Source organism: Apium graveolens, chromosome 9 (genome assembly GCF_009905375.1).
Source record: "Apium graveolens cultivar Ventura chromosome 9, ASM990537v1, whole genome shotgun sequence".
Taxonomy (NCBI): Eukaryota; Viridiplantae; Streptophyta; class Magnoliopsida; order Apiales; family Apiaceae; genus Apium; species Apium graveolens.
Genome location: NC_133655.1, coordinates 70,772,780 through 70,797,264, shown reverse-complemented (window position 1 = coordinate 70,797,264; position 24,485 = coordinate 70,772,780).

The following is a 24,485-nucleotide window of genomic DNA, read 5'->3' as shown; positions in this document are numbered from 1 at the left end:
AAGGTGTAGGAAGTATGTTCTATAGTGTGAGTCAGCAACTCATATCGAGGAGCAACCTTAAGTGTCAGTTGAGGGTTCTGACGGCGTTATCCTGGCATCTATTGACATTTTAATAGACTTTCCCTAACCTTGTTATATCTTTCCTGTATATTGTTATGGTTGGTAGTGGCCTATAGTGATCTCCAGTTCTCCTTCTCGGGGAAACCCATCAGACTCAGATGATTCAGATTCTGAGCGGACCTTGGATGTTATAGCCGAGGAGACTCCCATGCCTCCTCCACCCGTTCCTCCAGTTGTATCAGGAGGTGTGTCAGGACCTAGTATCCGTCCTCGCTAGGTACAAAGGTCAGTGTCGGCTGTTAGGGATTTCCCTCCAGGATGTGGTCCCAGTTCCTCCACCTCGAGACCACCTGTTCCTCCCTCTGTTCCTTCAGGTGCATCCTCCCCGATCCCTTACCATGTTCACCGAGCGGTGAACCAGTCTTTGATCAGAGAGCAGAGCCCAGGGTTAGCAGCTTAGCTTGACCAGATTCCGGTCGGGCCTTTCCAGGGTATTCCTTCCCCTTCCCTAGATGTGCAGGAGAGAGTGCGATTTTTGACTCTGGCTGCAGTAGAGAGAGCTCAGACTATTGATCGTTTCATTAGCTCCGAGTTTAGAGATGTTCAGTACCAGGATCTCGTGAACTGGTCGGTATTTGAGTTAGGATCCATTGGTGGCAGTGGCAGTGGCTAGATTAGAGTTGCTGCAGTGAGATACAGAGCTCGGAGTTAGTTGTAGGAGTTCTGTAGATGCTTTTCTTATGTATGTTTTCTATGTATTGTAGCTTGTATTAGGCGGGGCTGCTATGACAGCCAATTTTGTTGTGTACTTAGTATATTATGAGTGTTGTACTGTAGTTGTTAGATGAATTTGTACTGTTGTTGTACTATTATTTTTCTGATGTTACGGTTGTCGGTTTTATTCTATTACACTTTTGTTATTGCTGTTATTGTTATTGTTGTATTTGTTGCTGGATTTGTTGAATTTAGTTATGCATCATGGGTGGACCCCAAATAAACAAGGAAGGGAATATTTAATTATGACCGCATTCTCCTGATGCATAAAGCTGTTGCTACCCGGGGGCACAATTTTCATATAAAACCTTTTTGTTGTGTTTCAGGAGAATGCCTCCCAAGAAAAATTTCCTGTCCAATTCCTCCAGCAGGAACTCTGAAGGGGGCCCAGTCATGGATGGATTACTAAATTTGCTGTGCCAACAGTCTAATCAGATGGCTCAGCAGCAAGAACAATTCCAGCAGCAGCAATAGCAATTCCTGTAACAGCAGCAACAACAGCAGCAATTTATACAACAACAACATCAACCAATCCAACAATAGTTACAGCTTCAACAACAACCCCAGCCAAGAGAGTTGAACCAGGCTATTATTTTCAAGTCTTTTCAGTCAGTTAAACCCCCATAGTTTAAGGGCGAGGTATACCCGATTGCTGCTAGAATTTGGCTTAAAGAAATGGAGAAAACCTTCACCCTTATTCAGGTGAGTGATGATTCTAAGTCAGATTATGCTAGTTATTTTCTTAAAGGTGAAGTAAGTTTTGGTGGGAATCTGCGCGTGCCTTAGAAGGAGAAGGCCATGTTTCTTGGGCCAGATTTATGGAGTTGTTTCTAGAGAAGTATTTTCCAGATTGTTTGCAGAGTCAGTTGGAAGTAGAGTTTTTGGAATTGAAGCAAGGAGAAAAGAGCGTGGCTGAGTATGAGGCCAAGTTTACGGAGTTGGCTCGACTAGCCCCTGGATATGTGAACACTGAGATTCAGAAAGCTAGGAGATTTCAGCAAGGACTAAAGCCGGAAGTTCTAGTGGAGTGGTGGCCCTACAACTTAAGACGTATACCTCTGTAGTTCAAGCCACTCTGGTGATTAAGAGTGATCAGAAGTTGGCCTCCAAGGAAAGGGGTGATCGGAAGAGAAAGTTTGAAGGTGGTACAGGTAATGCAGACCAGGAGGAGTCTAGTCAGAAGTTCCCAAGGAAGTTTGGCCGGAATAGGAATAGAAGATTTACAAGGCAAGGCATGGCTCAGACGAATTCCGGTGTCAGCTCAGTTGCCTCTGCCCCAGTCCAGTCAACCAGGCCAGTTGTGGATTGTAAGTTATGTGGTAAAAAGCATAGTGGTTAGTGCCGGAAGGATGTCCAGTGTTTTAAATGCGATAAAAAGGGTCATTATGCGTCAGAATGTAACCCAGGAAACATCGGAGTCACCTGCTTCAAGTGTGGTAAGGTTGGGCACATCTCCAGAAACTGCAAGACGGCTACTCAAGGTAGTGTAGGAGGGAATGAATCGCGAGGACCAGTAACTAGCACAGCAAGAGCCAGAACCTTTAAAATGACCAAGAAATCTAATGCTCAAGATTCAGATGTGGTTGCAGGTACGCTTTCTTTAAATTCCGTGCCTGTTAAGGTTTTATTTGATTCGGGAGCGTCTAAGTCTTTTATATATAAAGGATGTGTAAGTAAAATGAATTTGATGTTGGAAGATCTAAATGAGCCCTTATCGATAGAGGTAGCTAATCAGGATAAAGTTTCAGTAAATCGGTTTTGTCCTCGATGTCAAATAGAAATTTGCGGGCATCTCTTTTTGGTGGATTTAATACACTTTCAGTTAGGAGAGTTTGATGTAATTTTAGGAATGGATTGGTTGTCTCAGCATAAGGAAAATATTGATTGTAAGAAAAAGAAAGTTTTGTTATATTCAGAAGACAATAAAAGGATAGTTTATCAAGGAAAAAAGTAGGACAAGAAATTTCTTTCTATATTGGAAGCAAAGAGGTTATTGAGACAAGGATATGAAGCGTATTTAGCCCATATTGTGGACACTGAGAAGAGAGTACCCAGATTGGAGGAAATTCCAGTAGTTAATGAACTTTCAGATGTGTTTCCAGACGAGTTACCAGGATTACCACCGGATCGGGAGATTGAGTTTTCTATTAATTTGATTTCGGGAGCAGAACCAGTTTCAAAGGCACCTTACCGTATGGCCCCAGTAGAAATGAAAGAACTAGCTAAACAACTTCAGGAACTTTTGGATAAAGGGGTAATTAGACCAAGTGTATCCCCGTGGGGCGCGCCAGTGTTGTTTGTGAAAAAGAAGGATGGAAGCATGAGATTGTGTATTGACTACCAAGAATTGAATAAGTTAACCATCAAGAATAAGTATCCCCTACCCAGGATTGATGATTTATTTGATCAACTGAAGGGAGCATGTTGTTTTTCCAAGATCGACTTAAGATCGGGCTATCATCAGTTGAAGATCAAGCTTGAAGATATACTAAAGACTGCTTTTCGAACCAGGTATGGCCATTACGAATTTCTAGTGATGTCATTCGGGTTGACTAATGCGCCAGCGGCTTTTATGAATTTAATGAACCGGGTGTATAAGCAGTACCTGGATAAGTTTGTTATTGTATTTATTGATGACATCCTCATCTACTCAAAGACCAAAGACGACCATGTCGGACATCTAAGGATTGCATTACAAAGGTTGAGAGAAAAACGATTATATGCTAAGTTCTCAAAGTGTGAATTTTGGTTGGAGGAAGTCCAGTTTTTAGGTCATATAGTTGGTAAGGATGGTATTAAGGTAGACCCCGCAAAGATTGAAGCGGTATCCAGATGGGAACAACCGAAGACCCTAACGGAAATTAGAAGTTTTCTTGGATTAGCAGGCTATTACCGAAGATTTGTGAAGGACTTTGCCAAGATTGCAACCCCGTTGACCAAGCTGACCCGGAAGAATGAGAGATTTGTTTGGACGGAGAAATGTGAAGAAAGCTTCCAAGAGCAAAAGAAAAGACTAGTGACAACACTAGTGTTAGCATTACCAGATAAAACCGGGAATTTCGTAATTTACAATGATGCTTCTCTTAAAGGATTAGGCTGTGTGCTAATGTAACATGATAAGGTTATTGCGTATGCGTCTAGACAGTTAAAGCCCCATGAGCAGAAATATCCAGTTCACGATCTTGAGTTGGCGGCTATAGTGTTTGCTTTGAAGTTATGGCATCATTACTTGTACATAGAGAAATGTGATATCTAGACGGATCGTAAAAGCTTAAAGTACATATTCACCCAAAAGGACTTAAAAACAAACAAAGGAGATGGTTGGAGTTGATTAAGGACTATGACTGTTCGATTAATTATCACCCAGGTAAGGCTAATGTGGTAGCTGATGCCCTAAGTTGGAAAAGAGAAATTAAATATGGTCCGTATCGCGGATGAATTAGCCCGAGACTTAGAAAATATGGAAATCGAAATTCGAGTATCATGTGAAGATCGGGAAACGCTATACGAGATTACTTTCCAGCCAACGTTAATGGAAAAGATTAAAAGGTGTCAAGAAGGAGTTATGGAACGAGAATTGGAAGATCTGACAGGAGAAGAATTATGTACTCAAAAAGATAACCACGGTCTATATAGTTTTCCTCTCGCATCTGGATTCCTAATGTAGCAGAACTGAAGAATGAAATATTGCATGAAGCGCACAATTCTAGGTTTTCTATTCACCCTGGTAGCAAGAAGATGTACCAAGATTTAAAGAAGCACTTCTGGTGGCCAGGAATGAAGAAATAGATTGCGGAGTGGGTTAGTAAGTGTCACATATGTCAGAGGGTAAAAGCAGAGCACCAAAGGCCCAGTGGATTGTTGCAGCCTCTGGAGATTCCACACTGGAAATGGGAAGAAATTGCAATGGATTTCATGGTAGGCTTGCCGAGGACAAGATCGAATCACGATGCCATTTGGGTGATCATTGATAGATTGACCAAATCAGCGCATTTCCTTTCGATTAATGAAAAGTATTCTCTGGAAAAGCTAGTTAAAATATATTTAGATGATAGTTGCCAAGCATGGGGTACCTGTGTCTATAGTATCGGATCGAGATCCAAAATTTAATTCAAGGTTTTGGACAAAGTTTCAAGAGTGTTTAGGAACTAAGTTAAATATGAGCACCGCTTATCATCCTCAAACTGATGGCCAAACTGAAAGAACGATTCATATGATCGAAGATATGTTAAAGGTATGCGCTTTGGATTTCAAGGGAAGTTGGGATGATCATTTACCGTTAATAGAATTTTCCTATATAACAGCTACCACCCCAACATTGGAATGCCACCCTATGAAGCTTTATATGGATGAAAGTGTAGATCACCTCTGTATTGGGATGAGGTAGGAGAAAAGAAAGTGTTAGGGCCTGAATTAGTACAGCAGACCAAGGAAGCAGTGGGGTTAATTCGAAAAAGATTGGAAGCCGCTCAGAATAGACAGAAAAAGAATGCAGATTTGCATCGAAAGGACATAAGTTTTGAAATAGGATCATTGGTATTACTAAAAGTTTCACCCTGGAAGGGATTGGTTCGATTCGGTCAGAAAGGTAAACTGAGTCCGAGATATATAGGACCATTCGAAGTTTTGAAGCAAATAGAAAAAGTTGCTTACGAGATAGCTCTACCCCCGCAGTGGCAGCATATCCATAATGTATTTCATGTGTCCATGCTAAAGCTGTAAATTCCTTCCTCGAATCAAGTAATTGAATATGAACCGATCGAGCTTCAATCAAATTTATCTTATGTGCAGCAGCCAATCCAGATATTAGACCGTAAGGAGCGTGTACTTAGGAATAAATCTATCCCTATAGTTAAAGTACTTTGGAGAAACCCTAGGGTAGAAGAGTCTACCTGGGAACTAGAATCAGATATGCTTGACAAATATCCTCACTTATTTAATTATTAGAGATTCTGAGGACATAATCTTTTTAATGGGGGAAGGATATAACGACTCGTATATTTCTGTAATATTTAAATATGTAATTATTGTATAGATAATTAATAAAGAAGTTATAGTATTTATGGTCTCTGTGTTTAATTATTATTGTTTATATGTGATTGCTGAATTGCATGGTGTGTTTTTATGATTAGTTGGTGCACAATGTTATTTTTGTTTCACTTTTAAAAAGTGATTTTATGACAATTCTATTTCCAAAATTATTTGGGTTGTCTCCAAAATTGTTTTTATGATTTTATAATCTTGCTAATTATTTTTGGGATTTTACAAAATTTACAAATCAATATTATGTTATTTATTTATTCTTAAATGATTTTCTGAATTCATTTAAACTGTAAAATCCATATTTAATTCTTGGATTCTCCAAAAATTATGAAACTCATATTTTATTATATTTACAATATTCTGAGAATTTTAAAATTATTCTAGTAGTTTTTGAGATTAATTTTACTCGCGTGTTATTTCGTTATTTCATTTAATGCGGGTATAAGTTGTGTGTGTAAAGTGCTTTAAAAATTATGAGAATTTTATTTTTATTAACTTCCGAATATTTCGAGATTTCTGGTATAAATTTTGTAAATTTTTCGAGATGTTTTAGCACGTAGCTGGTATGTTATTCTAGTCAGGAACGAACCAAATTTTTTACAAAACAGGACAGGGACACGTGTCAAATTGTGGTTTCTCCTGTTGATACGTGGCTGCAGTTGGGTTAATCAAATAAAAAAAAGAGGAGGAAACCTCCCCCTTCCCCTGTTTTTGACCCCGTTCGTCTCTCTCTCTCTCTCTATCGGAATCTCTCCGACTCTCTCTCAAATCTCTTCCTCTCTCTCTCTGTAACACTCTCTTCCCACCTCTCTTTCTTCTCTCTTTCTTCCCCTTCCCTGTTTTCTTTTTCTTCCGCCGTTGTTCTGTGGATTTTCGGCCGCCGCCTTCGGTTTCCGGTGGGTTCCGTTTGTGTTTCGTTTGTGTTCGTCCTTATATATATACATACAGTTTACAGTTTTATTTGTATGTCCATGTGTATGTTTATATGTATATGAGTGTGTGTGCACAGTTTGTGTGTGTGTGTGTGTGGCGCGTGCGGTGGCGCGTGCGGTGGTGTGTGCACGTGTTTGTGCAGTGTTGTGCTGTGTTGGTTTGGTTATATCTTTGGCCCCTGTTATTCGGTTACTGGTTTGCAAATTTTAATTTTCTGCAGAATTTCGTTGAGTGATTTCGTGATATTAAATTCGGTGGGTGCGGAAAATGATTTTTTTTAAAGAACCGGTGAAATTATTTGGAAACCCGTATATTTTCGGGCACCAATAATTTTGCCACCGCGCGCGATGAATTTTTACGAGCGCGCGGGGGACGGTGATGACCCTGTTCTGAGTTCTAAATATTTTAATAAATAAAATTTGTATAAATTGTTTTCGGGACTAAACATTTAGTTATGTGACGATTCGAATTGATTTTTGTTGGAATTTGTCGTCGATTCTTGTTTCGACGGGTAAGCCTATAAACAGAGGAGTCGCTGTCCAATTTTTTCTAAAAATTACCTTAAATTACTAATCGAGTATATATATCTCGTTTAATACAAATTGGCCATGATTGTTATGTGCACTATTATTGCGTATATATTATTATTATTAATATGCTTACGAGTCGGGAATTATGTCATTGGGTAATTAATTAGTGAGGAAAAGTCAAGCATAATCGGTCGTTTAACTTAGGTTGTTTCGATTTCGTATGTTCGAGTCGAAGGACCCAGTAATTGAAGTCAATTAGAGTTAATCCAGAGTTAGTGCAAAGCTTCGCAAGGTAAGTACCCCTGAACTAATCTTTTACAGTTCAGTATATATGAATAGTTGTTGATTTAAATTATGTACTAGAACAGAATGTTTTAAGTTACGTATTCTCCGTATTTAAATATGTTTTACTAAACAAGGTTTTGGGGAAAAAGTAACTTCTGAAAATGCCTATCTCTAGATTGTGATTAAAAATTAAAAAGGTATTTTTAGAATATGTGCTGTAATCGTTTAAAAAGAGATAGGCGTAAATGATTTTGGAAACTGGATAAAAATAAATCAGATATTGGATGGTCAGTGGCGTAAGAGGTCCGTTATTAGGTAACGGCCCAACATGGTTGCATAAGAGGCTAAGTCGGATGCGCGCACTGGTAGGCCGCTTAGTCCAGCATGACAGAGACCTAGCTAGTCTCTGAGTTCCGGAACGAAATTTGTGGTGGGATAAACTGATCAGCTGTCCCTAGAATTCATCCACTTTTATGTCTGATAATGGTTTATTGGTTCCCGTAACGGAACAAATGGTTTATGATCCCCGTAACGGGGCAGGTGATTTATGGGTCCAGCAATGGACAGTGATTTTGGAAAGAAAATAGCATGCTAAAAATTGGACTCTGATATTTTTACACAACACACTACAGATGATGTTATTTTTGCAAAGCATGCTAGTTCGGATATCTAGTTTATACCTGTTTTACGGATTTTCATATACTAATCTGATATATATTCCTATACTGTTTTATACATCCTGTTTACTGGTTATTCATATAGAGGTACTGTTGAGCAATTGATTGCTCACCCTTGCAGCTTGTTTTGTATTTATTTATTGCAGATGTCTAGAAGACCAGGTCAGCGTAGAGTGTCAGCCTCCGGTCCCGGCTCCTCTGAGGTAGTTTGTATCAGACCCTGAGGTCTGATGAGTTGCTGTAATAAGTGAGGATGTCTGGTTTTGAATAAGTTAGTGTGGTGTTGTAACCTAAATAATACTTGAACCTGTCTCGGGTCCTAGTTTGGGGTCGTGTATTATAATAAAATATATTTAGTAGTTTTTGTTATAGTTTTTCATATTTTTGGTGACGTCAGCCCCTGAGCCCGGGGTTGAGGCCGTCACAACAAGTCTCTCGCATTAGTAGGGTCGAATCTGTTTAATAGCTAGCTAACAGACACTTGACTCTCGCCTAATGCATATGTATATCTTGTGATTGTTTGGAATTTTAATGACTAATACTTTTAAAATTAATAAAATTGACCTGATCAAATATGAAGAAGAGCCAGGCTTTGTTATCTAATACTCTGATCCAAGCGCAAACAGTTGCGACAAGAGTATTTCCACCAGAGAAAGCACTATCGCAGATTAAGTATCTGTGTTAATCAACCAATGTGTCTGTATCACACATTCATATACATATGTGACATGTCTGTCATAAAATGACCTCGTAAAAAATAAAATGACCAATAAGATACACGAGATAAAGATTGTTACCTGAATCCCTTAAACTTGCTGAACTCGAGCTTCCTATAAATATTATGGCCTTGGTGAATAATCCAACTAGCGCATTTCTCAGCACATCCAACTCAACTAACTCCATCACTTCCTCAACAAACATCTGAAAAGCGAGAAAATGTCAGAATATCACTTCTCTAATTTGGTTAGAAAAATTAGGGGGCACAAACATATCTGCAAAAGAGAATTAACCAGGCGTGAATGCCCCAGAATTTGAGTAACACATTCAATTTGTGGCTGCCTTCCCACAACAGGATCAAAATGAAAATAAACAAAATATTTCTAATTAGGATTTCAAAAATACCCAATTTTATTTTTTTAATTAGAGCGTATTAATTAAAAAATTAGAGCATCATTAGAGGAGAGAAAGAGCGGGGGGAGAGAGAGGCACAGAGAGAGGGGGGAGAGAGAGAGGGGACCGATGTGTTTGCCGAAGGGGAGACCCATGCCGGATCAGAGACCAAGAGATGAGTGAGACGTGAAACGACACCGTTAGCTGCCATAATACGATAAGCGACGTTGCTTAATATACCGTCCGTTTCATATTGTAGCTTCAATTGATGTGAACCCCCAATTTGTTTGAATCTTTAAGATTTATCAACCCCGGCTCCAAACCTGAGAGAAAGTGTGTGAGAGTTATTTAGAGAGAGCAATGCAGAGAGATGTTTAGATAGGGAAATTTTGACATGTCTAAAATTTAACCCGGGTTGTTCAAAAACTTTTCCAAAAAATTTCACTCTACTTTACCGCGCCTGATCGAGAGCCCAATATTGTTAATTTCATTTTTCTTTATTTTTTAATAAATTTTTAAGTTGTGCCCAAATTTTTTATTAATAAAAAATTATCAGTTATTAATTAGTACAGTTTACAAAATTTAACAAAAAAAATATTTTATCAATCTTAGCTAATATTAATATTATTGCTTAATTATATTATCAAAATTGATTAATTTTGAAGTCAAATAATTATATAAATCTTTAATTTTTTGTAAAATATTATTTTTTAACCCATTAACACCCTATTGTAACATAAGTTTCCACATGTTACCGTATGTAACACTTTGAAGTTATAGTAACATGTTACAAAGGCTATGGTAACATCAAAAATACTACGTTGCGGTAGGCTAAGATAAGCATAACTAAGGTAACATAATTTTGTAACACGCATGATTAAACCATTGTGATAGGCCATCTATGGCGTAGTGATTTGAAGTAAACTAGTAGTACCACATAATTTAACGGAAGATAAATATTATCGGGTACTATACGTATCGTGTACACTTCAGTTTAAAGTCAATAACTTATAGTATGTTATCCGTAAATAATAAAATTATTTCAGATATATTAATTAATACAATAAATACATACATAAAATATCAAATAATAATATTATAATTATAAAATCGGGTTGGGTTAGTAAGAGTTTAAACTTTTTAAACCTTGACCCAACTCATTATATTCTGGTTAAAAAAAAAATAAACCAATTAAACTTCGGGTTTTGGATAGTTCGGTTCCCTCAGCTGAATAAGGGGCACGTTGGGTCGATTTTGCGGTTTGGTTGATTTTGCGGTTGGGTCGACATAATTCTTAAGATTAACTATATACTAGTAGTAATGGTAAGAAATAAGATTAAGAGATGTCCTTGAGATGGATTTGTGATTAGGCCTAATAATATGAACCATTAATTAGAAAGCTTGGATTTAAAGGTAAGTTAAAAGAATCGCGAAATAAAGTTTTTGAGAAATTAGAAGATAATTTTAAGTTCATTAGTAATATTCAGTGATATTCTGAAAAATTGAGAAGTTATGGTTATATTAATAATTGTTGTTTATGACCTTAATTCAACTAAAAGATGTATGATATGTTAAGTCAATAGTATATGTGGTTATCAGCATGACATATTCTGAATTATGGTGAATTGATGAGTTTGATGGATGGAAATGTATTGTTATGTTTGGTTGATTTTTTGTTGACCACTAGTTAGATTCATTATGGATTTCTTTTAAATGTAAGCCTGGAGTTTTTGGTATGCATGGATAAAATAAGTATATGCTTTAGACCATTTTCAACCCAACTCTAAATATGTACTTTTACACCATTTTGGTATAAAACTTCTCTCCAACCCAACTCTAAAATTTACACCGTTTTAGTGTCACACCAAAAGTTACATCAAATTTGTCGTCACACTAAATTTTTAGGTTTTTTGTATATTTTCATATTGTCCTTGTACTCTTTTACTAAAACAAATTTATTTCATTTATATCACAACACTTTATCACTTTTAAGTTGACTTCTGTAATTTAGTAATAAAATAACTTATATAGTACAAGAATGATGTAAAATTTAGTGTTGGTGGGTTGGAGTTTAATTTAAAAATTAATTAAATAATAGTATAAAATTTACACCAATATATATTATACTATTATAAGTAGAACACCATCTATTTGGTTGTCTGTCAGTTGTTTGGTACGGTAGATAACAGCCGTTAGATCATAATTCAGATAAGAAAATACCGTTAGATATAATAATAAATTATTATTTATTATATTAATATCTAGAATTCTCTCGTAGGGTTTAGGATTCAAATCGAGTTCGTCAACAATATCTTATATTACATTATTTATTTTCAGTCACGATATATTATATTATATTATATTATATTCAGACATATATTATTATAAATAATTATATTCTTCAATTTTTTTCAACTATTAAAAATATATTACAGTACAAATAATTTTAAAATAAAATATATTATTAAATCCTCTATTTGGTTGTTAGTCGGTTGTTCGGTACAGTTGTTTGATACAGCAAATAAGAGTCGTCGAATACAGAGTCAGATGGACTATTACACTATTATAAGCAGAACACCCTTTATTTGGTTGTTCGTAAGTTGTTTTGTACTATAGATAACAGCCGTTAGATCATAATTCAGATAAATAAGAATCGTTAAATATAATTACAAATTATTATTTATTATATTAATATCTAAACTTCTCTAATAAGGTTCAAAATTGAAATCGAGTCCATCAACAATATCTTATATTATATTATTTATTTTCAGTCACGACATATTATATTATATTATATTATATTATATTATATTATATTATATTATATTATATTATATTATATTATATTATATTATATTATATTATATTATATTATATTATATTATATTATATTCAGACATATATTATTATAAATAATTATATTCTTCAATTTTTTAACTATTGAAAAATATATTATAATATAAATAATTTAAAATAAAATATATTATTAAATCCTCTATTTGGTTGTTAGTCGATTGTTGGGTACAGTTCAAATAACAGTATTCAGATATAAAGTCAGATGGACTATACTATTATAAGCAGAACATCCTCAATTTGGTTCTTAGTCTAGTCTGGTATAGTGGATAACAGTCGTTAGATCATAATTCAGATAAATAAGAACTGTTAGATGTAATAATAAATTATTATTTATTATAATAATATCTAAAGTTCTCTAATAGGGTAAAGGATTCAAATTGAGTACGTAAACAATATCTTACACAAATTTATGCAGGGAGCTTAAACAAACTTTATCTACACCTAAATTTAATAAGTGCACCATAGATACTTTAAATTGTCTTTCTAAATTTCAATTCCCGACCTTATAAATTTAAATGTATTTCACTTAAAATATATCATAAAAAATTATTAAAAATTAAAATTGCAAGACTTTTGAAAGCTATATTAAATTAAAATAACTTAACAAAAAAAAATAAGGAAAATTATCAATAGTACCCTCTTGGTATTGGCTTTTCCCAATAGAACCATTTGACATTTTTGACCTTTAAGTGGTACCATTGTACTATTATTTTATTTTTTGTTCATGTAATACCACTCTGTTAGTTATCTGTTAGCTAAACTTTATTTTTAAGGGTACCAATAGAAAAATCGGTTGTACAATGGTATCATTAGTTATATATTTTTCCTTATTTTTTTAAAAAAAATATAATTTTCTATTATTAAAAATTTGAATATATAAAAAATAATAAGTAAAAAAATAATATTATGATTAGAGAAATAACATCAATTTAACAAATTTATTCTAATTTAAGATGTTATGAGTATTTATTTATATTTTTCTAGTGTTTTATGTTTTGTACTAACTATAATTCGAGTAAATGAAATATGATAATTTAAATAAAAAAAATAAGAAATAGGGATATTTCAAATTGTATTAGTATTTATTTTATATATATTTTATAATATAAAATTTTAAATAAGAATAATCATTTTTCAAATTATTTTAAAATATTAGGTAAAATAGAAAGAAATATACGTATTGAACTCTAAAGTGTATTATAAAATTCGGCACGAAATTAATTGATAACTTAAGACGCTTATATGAAATACTATTAGAGGAAATATATCGATAAATTGTGAAAATTATACAAAATTATATGATTTTAGTAACCGAAAATGATACCACACAAAAATAAAAAATATTTAATGATATCACATAGAAGTCAAAAAATATTTAATAGTACCAAATAAAGAATTCAATTATATAATGGTATAATTCATAGTTTTATAATGTTGGATTAACATTTGTTTGACAAGTGGTTTTAAATGAATCAATCTACATATACAATGGTACCATTAGAAGTCAAAAATGTGAAATGGTATCATTGAAAAGTCAATATCAAGAGGGTATTATTCATAATTTCCCAAAAATAAATAATATTAGATTATTTTCTAATAGTGTTATTTTAAATTTTAAACAAACTATAATATTGTTGTCAATTAAAATTTTTGTCATAAAATATTTAGACCTTTCACATTTTAATTTTATAGAAAAAGAACAAGTTGTTTCCATAAAATTAATATGATGATAGAATGTAAATCAATGAGATCCATGATTTTTATTGAAAGAACAATAATATCAACATTTAAAATGTCAAATAAACTAGGTAGAATGCTGGGTTATAGACTAGTATAGTATAATGGGTGGGATATTATGTTAGTACATTTTTTATAAGAAAATCAATCATATGTATACGCAGAAGCTAGAAACACTTCTCTGAAACTAGTCTTTGTTATGTAGAAAGATGTGAATTAGGCTGCATCCGTCTCTGGAAAAAGCCTCGGAGGCCCAAGGGCACAACCTTAGTACCTAAATCTTATACTTCAAAAGGGGAAGAAAGATGACAACACAAAACAACAAAGCTTAGCTTTAATTATTAGAGAATTTATCAATCCAAGTGTTTGTCAAACTCCAGGGAACTAAAGAATTATTAATCAAATAACTTTTACTAAACTGCATCACATGCTTAAACTCATAATTAATTCTCAAAAAGGAAGATCATAATTTCAATGATTAAGAAGCACCAATTCACATAATAATTATTAACAAATTAAAGTTACAAGATATTGCCCCAATTTGTGCAGCATGGTACTATTCTTGTGTCCTCTCTGATTAAGAAATAACAAACAGCGTCAATAAACAACAATAAACAAATCAAAATTACATGAGAATAAACTGATTAAGCTCCATTGTGCTACCCTTACCCTAACATATAATACTATGTTCCAAGGGGCAAACACCCTAACAATTCTTCACTAGAACTGTACAAGATAGTAGTAGTAGCATAATCGATTTCAATACGAGAATCATCTATAATTCGGAAGACAGACTGTGATCGCCATGATCATGTTGTTGCAGGCGCAGGCGCAGGGTGTTAATCTTTGAATTTCAATGAAATCCCTTTTTTCATGTTAATAACAACTATGTTTGTAGGTTTCTTGACCATCATGAGTTTCTTCTTGTCTTGTTTTTCTTTACGTTTCTTCTTCCTTATGATTTCTTCTACTTTCTCTTCATCAAAGTTGTCGAGCTGCACTGCTAACTCTGCCCACATAGTTAGAGCAGCATTGTCTGGATTTTCCTTTGGGGCTTCATTGTTGCATCTGATCATCATTGAACTCGTGCAGTTGAAAAAACCTGTGTATTGTATACAATGGTGTGTAATAAAACAGTTACCGAGTTTACTTGATAGATTGAGCTTATATAGGGATTGATAGGGATAAATAAATCCTGATTGTATAATTAAATATTGTATTAATTGTATAAGGTGTGGGCTGCTAGGCCCAATAGGAAGTTGTATGATATTCAGACCAGAAAGGTTAACACGTTGATCAGGCCTGATGGACCAGATCAGGCCTAATGGAACAAAGAAGGCCCAAAGCCCTGATGGAACAAAGAAGACCCAAAACCCTGATTATTTATTAATTTCGTAATTAATAAATAAGGGAGAAAAACAGCTATCAAGATAAGTCCTAATGGGGATATAAATCCTTATAAATTGGCCTCCAAGGAACCTCATGGGATAAGGAATCAGCTTCCTACTTCCTAGGACTCCTAAGTCTATCCTAATTCAGAGGCTTGACCGCCAAGTCTCCTACACCAAGTCCAATTCAAGGACCCCCACATCTATATAAGGGGCCTCACCCCACAAATCAGAACTACGTTTTTTGACTTGATCATTGGCAATCAGCAAGGTACGTAGGCATCTTGTTAAGGCAGATTGAGTCACGAAACACAAGAGCAGTCAAATCGAGCCTTGAAGCTCACGTTCCTTAGTACTAAATACAGCAATTATATATATTAGTTTTTAATCCATAACACTTGGCGCCGTCTGTGGAAAAGCACAACAACAACCATGGCGAGAACACGGAGAACAATTAGAGCTCTGGAGGAAGGAACACCATCAGGGACAACCCAGGTGATTTCGTCAACCGTAGAGATTCCTCCCCACTCAACTTATGCATCTACTCAAGGGGAAGCCCAGATAGGGGCAACTCAACCTCAGCCACAAGGGACGACTCCCCCGACTATTCAAGGTACGAATCCTCAAGTTCAACAAGTACATGTACCTGTGACTTCTCGACCCGTCGGATATGAATATTCAACTGTTGTTACTACTAATCCCCCTTATGGGATGCCCCTTTACCCCGAGGTTGGAGAAATTGGACATGCTGGGCGAAGTGAAGCACGAGGGCAATCGCCCCCTATATACGAGGTTTGGCTCCTATCCCCGAGGATCGAGAATTTTCTGGTCCTTATACTGAGAGAATTTTCTGGTCCCCGAGGATCGAGAATTTTCTGGTCCTTATACTGAGAGAGACTCCAAATCTTCGGATGATGAAGTGACCCCAAGAAGGAGGCGTCCTGGCAAAGAACCGATGGCCGATGGAAGACAACGCCCTCAAAGCACCCAAGGGGCGAATCCCCAAGAAGTGCAGGAAAGGATCAGGACTCATGAGGCTGAGATCCAAAGGCTGAGGCGCGACTTGGAGGCGCACCAGGCCACCAGACCCCAGATACCTCCTAGGGGGAGAAATCCTCCTCCTGTCATAGACCTGGATGGTCCGGTACGGAGAAGGGCTGTTGTCCCAAGAACTGATTCAAGCAATCTTCTTCCCCTTCGAGATCCTGATGATCCAAGCACTCAAGGAAGTTTAAGATGCCAACCATCAAAGCCTATGATGGCACGGGAGATCCCGCTAATCATGTTAGGACATTCTCTAATGCACTGCTGTTGCAACCCGTGAATGATGCTATAAAGTGTCGGGCCTTCCCTCAAACCCTGTCGGGTATGGCTCAAAGATGGTACAGTCGCTTGCCCCCAAACTCTATTGGGTCATTCAGAGAATTAAGCCAGACTTTTATTAAGCAATTCATCAGTGGAAGAGTTCATGAGAAAAGTTCTGCATCTCTTATGAGCATTGTGCAGGGGGCAAAGGAATCCTTGAGAGACTACCTGAATCATTTCACAAAGGAGGCTTTAAAAGTCTCAGACCTTGATGATAAGGTAGCCATGATAGCGCTGCAACAAGGAACTAGGGATGAGTTTTTTAAGATGTCCTTGGCCAAACGCCCCCCTGAAAGCATGTTGTAGCTCCACGAGAGGGCAGGGAAGTATATCAAAGTTGAAGAAAGCATGAGGAAGACCGTAGTAAGTAATGAGCCCACTGGAGGCAAGAAGCGAAAAACTGATCTGGAGTATATCGCTAAGGACAAGTATCCTAGAACCGAGCAAAACCCTGATTCAACCCCCAAGAAGGGAGGACCTGGGCAAAAGTTCATCGAATACGCTAAGCTGTATGCTCCCAGAAGCCAGATCTTGGTGGAAATCGAGAAAGATCGAGATATTCGTTGGCCTAAGCCCCTGAAGGCTGATCCTACCAAGCTAGACAAAAGAAAATATTGCAGATTTCACAAAGATGTTGGTCACGACACCGATGAGTATAGGCAGCTGAAAGATGAAATTGAGTTCCTCATTCGAAAAGGAAGATTAAACAAATACACTGGAGAAGGAGGGGACAGGAATAATAATGGAAGGAAGAACTTTGAGGATCGTAGGGGGGACCAAGACGATCAGGGGCAAAACCCCCAGCCTAGAGGACCAATTATAAACACCATTTATGGAGGGCCGAGACCCCGAGGGCCTGTGATAAACATGATCTTTGGAGGTCCAACTGCTGCTGGATTGTCCAAAAATTCCAGAAAGGCATATACTAGAGAGGTTATGCATATTGTTGGAGAAGCCCCGAAGAGGGCCAGGACAGAAGTAACATTGGCTTTTGATGATTCTGACCTAGAGGGTGTGAAGTTTCCTCATGACGACCCGCTGGTCATAACACCGGCAATAGGAAATAGCCCGGTCAAGAGGGTCCTTGTGGATAATGGTGCTTCTGTGGATATCTTGCTCCACGACGCCTTTCTAAGGATGGGGTATAACGACTCCCAGTTAACACCAACCGACATGCCGATATATGGATTTGCTGGAGTAGAATGTCCTGTAGAAGGGATAATCAAGTTGCCAACCACCATAGGTACAGAACCAAGGCAAGCAACGCAGATGTTAGATTTTGTGGTGGTAAAAGCTAGTTCAACCTATAATGCTATCATGGGAAGAACAGGGATACATGCCTTCAAGGCAGTCCCTTCTTCCTACCATTCAGTCATGAAGTTTCCCACCCGGAACGGGATTTGAGAAGAGAGAGGAGATCAAAAAATGGCTAGAAGCTGTTATGTGGCCTCTTTGAGGGCAGATGGAGTTGGGGGGCAGGTTCTTCCTATTGAAGATATGGATGTCCGAGAAAATGATGAGAAGAGAGGAAAGCCAACAGAAGATTTGGTTTCGATTCCTTTAGACCCCGAGAATTCTGAGAGGATGACTTTCATTGGAGCCACATTAGAGGAGCCCCTTAGAGGGAAGCTGGTGAAATTTTTACAAGAAAATAGTGATGTGTTTGCATGGTCAGCAGCTGATATGCCAGGCATAGACCCGGAGCTGATTACTCACAAGTTAAACGTGGATCCAAGCCGGAAGACAGTGAAACAAAAGAAAAGAAATTTTGCCCCGGAAAGACAAGAAGCTATAAAACATGAAGTAGAAAAGCTCATAGAGGCTGGTTTCATTGAGGAGATTCAATTTCCGGAATGGTTAGCAAACCCGGTAATGGTAAAGAAGGCTAATGAAAAGTGGAGGATGTGTATAGACTTCACTGACCTGAATGATGCATGCCCTAAAGACTATTTTCCGTTGCCAAGGATTGATACTTTGATTGATGCCAGTGTTGGGCATGAGATGTTGAGTTTCATGGATGAATTTAGCGGATACAATCAGATTAAGATGCACAAGGATGACATTCCAAAGGTATCATTCATCACTAACTTTGGTGTTTTTTGTTATCTTGTTATGGCATTTGGTCTTAAAAATGCAGGAGCCACCTATCAAAGGTTGGTAAATAAAATTTTTAAGGACCTTATTGGTAAGACTATGGAAGTCTATGTTGATGACATGTTAGTCAAGAGTCTAGCAAGGACTGATCATATAACCCATTTGAGGGAAGCTTTTGAGGTCCTGAGGTACCACAAGATGATGTTAAATCCTACAAAATGTGCTTTCGGAGTAGGATCTGGAAAATTTTTGGGATTGATGGTCTCCAAGAGGGGGATAGAGGCTAACCCCGACAAAATAAAGGCAATCCTAGATATGGAACCACCAAAAAACGTCAAGGATGTTCAGAAGCTCACAGGAAGGGTTGCTGCGCTAGGACGATTCATCTCCAAGTCAGGAGACAAGTGCCTGTCATTCTTCAAGTCACTAAAGAACATCAAGGACTTTGTATGGAATGAGGAAAACCAGAAGGCATTCGAAGAGTTAAAGAAGTATATGGCCCTGGCCCCGTTGTTGGCCAAGCCAGCTTTGAATGAAGTTTTATTCTTGTACTTAGTTGTTTCAGAGAGTGCCTTGAGCGTGGTGTTGGTTAAGGAGGAACTGAAAGTCCAGAAACCCGTCTACTATGTCAGCAAAATTCTGCATGGTGCTGAGTTGAATTATTCAACTATTGAGAAATTTGCTCTAGCCTTGGTAATGGCTTCGAGAAAGCTGCGTACTTACTTTCAGGCTCATTAGATTGAGGTGCTAACAAATCAGCCCCTGAGAAATATCATTCACAGTCCCAAGGCAAGTGGGAGATTGATTAAGTGGGCAATAGAGCTGGGAGAGTTCGATCTCAAGTATAAGCCACGTATGGCAATAAAAGCCCAGGCACTAGCTGACTTCGTGGTGGAATGTACCATACCCAACCAAGAAGTCGGGGGGCAAGAAGATACCATACCTCAAGACAAGGGAGTCGATAATGGGGACAAAGAGAAGGAGGATAAGGAGAAAGAATATTGGGTTCTCTATTTTGATGGAGCATCAAAAACAAACTCCAGTGGAGCAGGATTGGTTTTACAAAGCCCTGACGGGTTCTTGATTGAGTATGCCATGAAATTAGACTTCCCAAATACAAATAATAAGGCAGAATATGAAGCCCTGATAGCTGGCCTTGGCCTAGCAGGGACACTTAGAGTCAAAAACTTAAAGGTCTGCGGAGACTCGAAGCTGATCGTATCCCAGGTAAAGGGAGAATTTGAGGCAAGGGATGAAACGATGGCCAAGTATGTCCACCTAGTAAGGGCTGTGATGACTCAATTCAATCGATGACGTGTTGAGCACATTCCAAGGGAGGAAAATGCTAAGGCAGACGCATTATCAAAGTTTGCTTCATCCGAGATAGAAGAAAGTTCGGGAAGTGTGTACTTCCGTGTTTTGAAGACACGAAGCATAGATGTTAAGCTTGTAGCTCCTGTAGGCCTGGGGATGTCATGGATTGATCCCATTAAGGCTCACATTCAAACTGGATGGTTGCCAAGCGATGTAACTGAAGCACGGAAGTTAACTGTTCGGGCATTAAGGTACTCTTTGATAGATGGGATTCTGTACAAAAGATCTTTCGTGGTTCCTTACTTAAGGTGGCTCAGGCCCGATGAGGCACGCTTGGCTCTTGAAGAAGTGCATGAAGGTATTTGTGGACAACACTTGGGGGGCAGGGCCTTGGCTCATAAGATAACTCGTCTAGGCTTTTATTGGCCAGGAATGATGATTGATGCCAAAGAATATGTGAAGAAGTGTGACCGCTGTCAGAAGCATGCACCTGTTGTTAGACAACCTCCCGAGATGCTGACCTCTATCAACTCGCCCATTCCCTTTGCTATATGGGGAATGGATATTTTGGGGCCTTTCCCCATGGCCACGACACAAAGAAAGTTTCTGATTGTAGCCATTGATTATTTCACCAAGTGGATTAAAGCCAAACCCTTGGCCAAGATCACAACTAAGCAGTTTGCACAATTCCTGTGGGAAAATATTATGTGCCGATATGGAATTCCCCGTATCATAGCCACCGACAATGGAACACAATTCAACAACGAGGAATTCAAGAAGTACTGTAAAGAAAATGAGATTGAGTTACGGTTCACCTCTGTGGCTCACCCACAAGCCAATGGGCAAGCTGAGGTAGCAAATCGAATAATCCTGGATGGACTAAAAAAGAGGATCGAGAAGTCAAGAAATAATTGGGTGGATGAGATACTTCCAATATTATGGGCCTATAGGACTACCTGTAGAGTCACGACCGGAGCAACTCCCTTCATGTTGGCATATGGGGCAGAGGCAGTAGTTCCCGTGGAGATATCACATTCCTCTCCAAGGATTCAGGCTTTCAATGCTGAGGAAAATGAGGAAGGACAAAGGTTAGCTCTGGACTTAATCGACGAAGTGCGAGATGGGGCACATGCAAAGATAGTAGAGTATCAGAAGAAGGCTTCATTCTACTACAACCTAAGGCTTAAAGAAATATTTTTCAAACAAGGTGACCTGGTCTTGAGGAAGATAGAAGCTTCTGGTGTAGGACAGAAAGGAAAGCTTGCCCCGAATTGGGAAGGGCCGTACAAAGTCAAGAGTGTTCAGGGTAGAGGAACTTACAAGCTGGAAACGATGGATGGTTTAGAAGTCCCGAGAACTTGGCATGCACAAAACCTGAAGGTTTACTATGTGTAGGGCAACTGAATATGATTCTCACTTGTCAAGATGACGAGTAGGTTGAAAAGCACCTTGAAGCTTTGCTTGCTTAGGATCTATTTATTCTAGTTTTATTTTGAATTTTAAGACTTGTGTAAGGGACGAATTCCAGACAATTTATGGAAATTCATGAGGTTTTTGAAATATGTTTAAATGTCTATGCCATGACAAGTAAAACCAAATGCATGAAATGCAAGCGTAAAATGTGATAGATCGGATAAATATTACAAGAGTTCGATAAATAAAGTCTCGAAAATAAGATAAAGAAAACAAGCCACGCAGGGCTTAAAGAAGCTCAAAGGAGCTGAGGTGCCCTTGGCATCCATATCATCATCCCCCTCGCTCTCGCTAGATGTCTCTGTCATCTCGGGGGAGGAGGAAGAGCTATCGTCCTCAGCAGGCCTGGAAGAAGACTCGGGAGGAGGAAGGAGTGGATCCTGAGGAACATGATCCGAGACAACTACTCGGGTACGAAACCCTTATAGCAAAGCCTCGTCATCAGGGCTGACATAATCCGCCGGGTTAATATCAGGACAAGCCTCGTTCACGGTCCCAAAGGCCGTGTCCCAACCAGTCCTAAAAAACCTGGGAAAGACTGAGTCATCCCTAATCCTCATGGACTGGGCAAAGTCCTCCGAGTCCAGGTAGTTATCTATAGCTTTGTCCTTCTCCGCCCGAAGTACCACCAGCTCGGCGTTAGACTCCCCGAGTTCCTCCTCCTTGCGTTTGAACTTCTTCTCCAGAATAGCATACTTCTTCTGTTGCCTCCTGAGGGCATTATCGGCCTTATCGGAAGCCCGCTTCCATGACTCGGCTTGCCTCACAGCGCCTTGAAAATAGGCATTAGACTGAAACAAAGCAATCAACAAAGTATAAGGCAAGAGAATGCTACAAGAAAGAAAGATAAGTTCAAAAAAGAAGAGGCATACCAAAGCCAGAGACTGAGCTCCCATGAGCTTAATCCTCTCAAGGTCAGGGGTGGCCACCACGTCAGTAAAATCCTTGGGAGTCACGCTATGGTAGGACCAATCCCAAGCATGCTTCGTGGAACCAACCATGGTATCCACTCGGCGGAATCCCCAGAGAGGTTGGAAGGCGCCTGTAGCAGCAGCAGCAGGGGCAGCAGCAGTGATAGGAGCACTATGGCCCTCAGCTCCTTCAGTTGAAGCCTCCCCCATAGGCTCCTTGTGCTTTCTTAAGAAGATAGGCTTTGTCGCCTTTCCTCGGGTGTCTAGGCCTGCGAGCCAAGCTTTCTTCATTCTAGCAGTCTCTTCAACAGGAGGAACGTTGTCCTCGTTAATCTCCTTAGCAGCTGCAAAACAAAGCAAAAAACAAAATAAGTGATGTTAATAATGCATGAATTGAAATAAAGTTGAGAAGGGAAGAAAAATACCCTGTTGAGAAATAGAGGATAGTCCCACGTGAATGAGGGAGAACTCCTCTAAGAGAGTCTAGCTGGTAGTAGTGTCGTCGTCCTGAGTAAGCCCATTATAAATAATAGTTTCCTCAGGAGTTAAGTGAATGGATTTGAGGCTACCATCACTGACCTTCCCGAAGGAAGATCGGAAGAGTGTGCCCCAGTCACCATTCTCCCAACGTAACCCAACGAAACTATTCCTCCAATTTTTGTTGTTATCAGGAATTGAGGCGCTGTTAAAGATATGTTTACTTTTGGGCCTTTGCTTGACATAGACCCAACCATAAATACTGGAAGAGCTATTATAGCACTGAAAGACCTTCCTAAAAATAGCTACAGAAAGGGGAAAGCCCTCCCTAAGGCAGCAGACCATAAAACATAAAATGTTCCTCCAAGCGTTTGGAGGAAGCTGCCACGGGTTGATTTATAAATCAGCTAAAAGATGAGGAATAAAAGGGTGGAAAGGAAACCTAAGCCCAGCATTAAGGGCATCAGTGTAAATAAAGAGAGTGTCGGGTCTCCAGTGGCAAGTACGGTCACCACCAGAGACTGGAACTAATCTAAGAGGAGGAAGGACGTTATAACGTGCATTCAGTTTATCGAAATCTATGTTGTGCCAAGTATTACAATGATTAAAAGAATCGAGATGTGCAGTAGAGGGATAGTCACCCCCTAGTATTAATTATATCGATTAAAGACATATACGAAGAACGGATCTCGATATCCTTACCTCGTTTTGAAGCCGAGGCTATCTTTGCCGCCCTCTCGGAACTCTTGTCAGCCATTAGTAAGCTGGAAAAAGCCTGAAGTTGGAAAACTAAGGGAGGGGATTTGAGAGAGGAAAGGTTAGAAAGCTGGGGGAAGCATGAGGAGAAGTTATGAAATGAGTAGAGAGGTGAAATGAGAGGTGTGGAGAAATCAAACTCTCACCCCACCTTTATATAGCCAAGGAAGGGGGATAATGGGCCTTAAAAAGCCCATTTGGGCCCAAAAATTAGAAGGTTCTGGAATTATCCACAGAATTCCAGTAAAAAACAAAAGAAAAACTTAAGTTTTTAGGAGATTCTGGAAGAATCTGGAAGAATCCTAGAAGAGTTTGGAATTTGGGCTCAGAAATGAGGCCCAATTCTAGAAAAACCTTGAAAAAGTCAAGCCCAGTTAAGGGCCCAAGTACTTAAAAAGCCCAGGTAAAAAGACCTCTGTATTAGGCCCAAGTCATTTTAGGGGTGAAAAAGAAAAACCCATTAAAAGGGTTGGCCCAAGAAAATTTAGCCCAGATTTAAGGGCCCAAATCTAAAGTATATGCAAAAAATCATTATGTAAATATTCCTGACCCATTCGACCAGAAAACATAAAGAAATCCTGGTCGAAAGGCTTGAGGTCGAAACCCTGTCGATCAAGGCTGAAAAACGGCCTTAATTCGACCAGAAAGAAGATCCATTCGACCAAGAAACACGAAGGAATCCTGATCGAAGCTCCTGAGGTC